The sequence below is a fragment of the Artemia franciscana genome, chromosome 20, assembly GCF_032884065.1.
Source record: "Artemia franciscana chromosome 20, ASM3288406v1, whole genome shotgun sequence".
Lineage (NCBI taxonomy): Eukaryota > Metazoa > Arthropoda > Branchiopoda > Anostraca > Artemiidae > Artemia > Artemia franciscana.
In genome coordinates, this window is record NC_088882.1 from 22,116,803 (window position 1) to 22,121,877 (window position 5,075).

Genomic DNA, 5,075 nt, shown 5'->3' on the forward strand with positions numbered 1-5,075 from the left:
GTAAGTTTTCGATATTTATATATATTTTTGTCTTTTACGCCTTTTTACCGCCGGAAATCGCACTATCACCTTTACAGTATTGAGGACTGAAGAAGCATCATTAGGATTAAGGTTAGATCAGCGTAATGGTCCTGACAAAATTTTTCTCTTTTGTAGGTTAAATAATTTCTTAGACCACACTGCCTTTCCACTTACAGAATTTAATAAATGAAAGTATAGAGAAAATAGGTATAATATTTTGGGAGTAAGCAGTGGAAAAAAAAACCCAGAAAACTTTAAATAATAAAAAAATCTGAATATTTCGACTTCATGTCTGGAAACCTTATCAACAAAAAATTAATTAAGTTCAATTAAACACAGTATAAAAGAAAGGGGAAAATAATAAAGAAAACTCACATCTTTATAACTTCCAACATCACCTTAACACGAATGCGCGCAACAAAATGATAAAATTAGGCTGTCGTTGGATTTGAAATATCTTGAGGACTTTCAATTTTTGTTTTCGACGTAATACTGAATCAGGTATTTTTTTTTCTAGACCATAAGGGAGACAGGGGCTTTTTCGGACGGGGGCATGATCGGACAAACGATATTGCTCGTTCAGATATCGATACAAAAATTTGACAAAAATGTCAGTAGATGGCGAGCATGTAACGCACGTTCGATCAAATTCTGACTAGAATTCAGTAATAAATGTTCCTTTGAGATGGTCAGATGCAAATTTGGAGGTAAATTTAAATTTCTAGCTGTATGTTCCTTGTCAATTTTCAGGCGTTCTGCAAGCTTTAGGGGAAAGCAGTTTCGGCAGGTAAGAGAGTGATCTATTGGCTACTTTCTAATTATAAAGTCATGTATATAATTTCATATTTTTTTTTTGGCAGCCATCTTTTTATTAAAGGTAACTGTGGGGCATTTCCGGACACAGATTACGGGGCATGTACGGACATTATTTCTTGCCTGTCCGAAAATGCCCCCATCATGTGAAGTTCAAAGTGAAGTGTTAAAACTCTTGCCAGAGTTTGAAATAAAGCTGCACAGACCTGCACAAGTTTCACTATTATTCTTATCAGTTCTAATACTTTATTTCTTTTCAGAAAATGGTACGAACGTATCCATTAGATCCATCTATTTCGCTAGTTTTAGATCCATCTATTCATGGAGGCAGAATTGTGCTATTTAGGATTTGTTTTTAGAATTGTTTTAAAATGGTAAGGTGTACCTAAATTTGAAAGTTCGTAATTTTTTAAACCTAAAAGAAATTGCACTATTATTTAATAGTGGAAAAAGATAGACTGTAAGCTATTCTGATATTAAATTAAACACAAGTTATCTGTATTTAATGAAGTAAAAATTTAATGCACATAATAAAGCTCTTCTATTCTTGAGATAACGTTAAAAATACTTTGCATTCTAATCTAATCGCCCCTGTGCAGTTGTTCTTAAAGCTAAAATTCTGACTAACATCAAAATCCTAACATCAATGCAGTTAGATAATTCTTGGAAGAACGACTGGCAGGACTTTATAGAGGGAGAGGGGGGAATAACATAAAAAATAAAATATATTTGATAATTTGATAGTTTCACTATTATTCTCATCAGTTCTAATACTTTATTTCTTTTCAGAAAATGGTACGAACGTATTAGCGAAAACGAGACAAACCACCCCCTGATCTAGCAACGTTACAAAGAGCAGTCGCTTCGATCGTCAAAGATGGTAGCTCTATCAGAGCAGCTGCGGAGAACTTTGGACTCAAAAAGTCAACAGTTAATGATGCCCTTAGACGATACCGTGCTGAACTGGATGCCCAGCCCGATATTCTGGAAACTGATAAATCTCCGGCTAAGGTCCTGCCATCTGAGAGACGTGGATTTTGGCAAGTTTTTACTAGAGAACAAGAAAAGCAACTAACCGAATATTTAAAAGCAGCATCGCTGATGAATCATGGGCTGACAGGGCTTTCAACTCGTAAGCTTGCCTATGAGTTTGCAGTAAAGCTTAATGTGAAGATGCCCTTAACGTGGACGGAAAAGGGAAGGGCAGGCCTAGACTGGTTCTCTTCGTTTATGAAGAGAGGAAATGAGCTATCAATCCGGTCTCCAGAAAATACTAGTCAAGCACGTGCTTCCGGGTTTAATGCTCCAGTGGTCAGCAAGTTCTATGACAACCTAGCAGAAGTTTACAGCAGGCATAAGTTTCCACCTAGCAAAATCTGGAACTGTGATGAAACAGGCATCCCTACTGTTTTGGATCCCCCCAAGGTTGTAGCCAGGAAGGGGGCTAAGCAAGTCTCACAAATTGCTTCAGCAGAGCGGGGAGAGAACACGACTATGCTAGCTTTCATCAATGCAGCCGGACGGGTTATCCCTCCTGTTTTTGTCTTCCCTAGAGTTCATGTGAATTGCCGGATGTATAACCTGGGCCCACCTGGAAGTTTAGGTCTGTCTAACAAAAGCGGCTGGATGACGGATGACAATTTCCTCCTCTCTATCAAGCATTTTCAAAGTGAAACAAAATCGACGAAGGAAGATCCTCACTTGCTTTTGATGGATAACCACGGCAGCCATATCTCCGTTGAAATTGTTCACTTTTGCAGAGAAAACGGAATTGTTGTGCTGACGTTCCCCCCACACTCTTCACATAAACTGCAACCCCTTGATATCAGTGTTTATGGACCTTTAAAAAACGGGCTACGTAATAGTTTCAACGAATGGCTTATAGCACATCCAGGTGGCAGAATATCGATCCATGAAGTAGCCGAGCTATCCCGACAACCGTTCCTAGATAAGTTCTGCCCCAGCAACATTGTTGCTGGGTTTCAAAGGCCCGGTATTTTCCCATTCAATCGTCATGCTTTTGGCGAATCAGATTTTCTCCCTGCTCTCGTTACTGACGTTCCACTAGCTGCAACTACTAACTCTACTACAGAGGCAGCAGATCACGGTGAAGTTATCCAGGACTCTGAACCTGAAGGTCCCGCTCCCGGTACATCCGGGACAGCTCCTATCACCCCCGAGTCTGTAAGGCCGCACCCAAGGATTGACCCAACAAAAAGAAATCCTTCGAATGGAAGAAAAAGAGGAAAAACCCGCATACTGACAGATACCCCTGAAAAAGAACAGCTGGAAAAAGAAAAGCACAACAGAGAAGCGAAGAAAGCCAAGAAAAAAACGCCACAAAAGAAAATCACTAAAACCAAGAAAATGGTCGGTCGTCGACAGACCAAGGTGGGAAATAAGCGAAAACCATCAGCTTTCATCAGGCTTTCAGTTTCGGAGACCAGTTCATCAGAACCCGAACTGCCAGATGACATTTGTGATGATGAGTCGGACATGTCACTTGATTTGGGAGAGGATGATGTTGTGGCGAGCGACAGACCGGTTTCTCCCATCCAAATCGGAAAGTTCGTTCTCGCCAAGTTTGAATTAGGAAAAAGCAAGTCCTCGTGTGTGTATTACGTTGGGGTAGTCGAGTCCATCGATAACGATGTTGCTGACGTCAAGTTTTTGAGAAAGATTGGCCCGAAGGTCGTATTCCCAGAGATTGAGGACAAAGCAACGGTCGACAAAAAGGATATTGTCCTATTCTTACCAGATCCTAGTTCCTCAGGTGGGACAGCAAGATCCATTGCTGGACATGTGTTTTCACGTGATTTCTCAGCCTTTAATATAAAGTGATGGTTAAGTACCAGTACTTTTAATTACTTTTCTTACTTTTACACAAATATACGAAGTTTGTTAACACTTGTGCAGTACTTTTCTTTGAGAGGTGGGGCATGTCCGATCATGCCCCAGGGGTGTCCGAAAATGCCCCATGGCGGGGCATTTTCGGACAGCATGACCAAACTTGGGAAAATCTCATTTCTGAAAATGTGGTTGTAGATAGGACAATGAGGTTGTTGGTGTGGATTGCCAAATAGTTTACCTTCCAAAAGGAAGTATAAACACAGTGATCGGTCCAGTACGGAAAATGACACAACCGAAAATCTGAAAAACGTCCGGAACAGCCCCGGTCTCCCCTACTGCCTTTCTATGACGAACAAATAGACGTCCAAATGGGGATCTTGCATTGGAGACGTGACCAATCAAGTATATAACTATGAATTCAAAAACGTTCCTTTTGTAATTAAAAGACGAAGGAGATTTTGCCGCCTTTATTAGAAATTTATTTAAAAAACTTTTTCCACAAAACAACTTTTCCAAAGAAAAGTAAAGAGCTCCATAAAGCCAAGAATGAGCAAAAATAAAGTCAAACAATCTTCCAAGCGTAAAACTACCAAAAATCACTATTAGTAAATAGGTGTAACTCAAATCGACCGGAACTTAAAATAAATAGCCGAGTCAAACTCAAAACGAACAAAAATTAATATGAGTAGGGCTGATAACCCTCATACCTTCTCAACATTTCAAACGTGTTTTGTTTTCAGTAAAATGCAAATTGTGTTCTGGTCTTGAGAAGGTATGGGGGTTATCTGGTGTGAACTTTTTGTTACCGATTGCTTTTTTAAACTGACATTGACATATTAATTGGCTAATTATTTATAATACAAACAGCATTAATGGAGCTCTTTACTTTTCTTTGAAAAACATGTTTTGTTGAATGAGTTTTTTAAATGAATTTTTGTTCGTTTTATTTGACACAGTCTTTTTTGTAATAATATTTTAGTAGTATTATGGTAGTATCCCCAAAAGTTTCAACTTAATACCCCGAGTTGTTCTCGATATATTGCTGAGGCGTCTTAGTGGCAACCATAAATACAATGTCTTTTGATTTACTTTAAAGCAACCTTTAGTTTTAAAGTATAATGGGCCAATTGCATGATTGTGGGGGGTTTACATGCCTCATATACCTAAAGACATAGTTGCCTGACCGTTCTACTATGCTGAACAAAATGGGTGTTTCAAAATTTTGACTGGACGCATTTGGAAAATGAATGGGCTTGAGAGAAGAGCTAATTGCCCTCCAATCTCTTGCTATTCTTAAAACAGACACCAGAACTTTTAGTTTTGAAGTGAATTAGCTCCTTTAAAAGTTTCAATGATATCTCTAGCTATTATAGAGTGGTGCTGCCTATGAT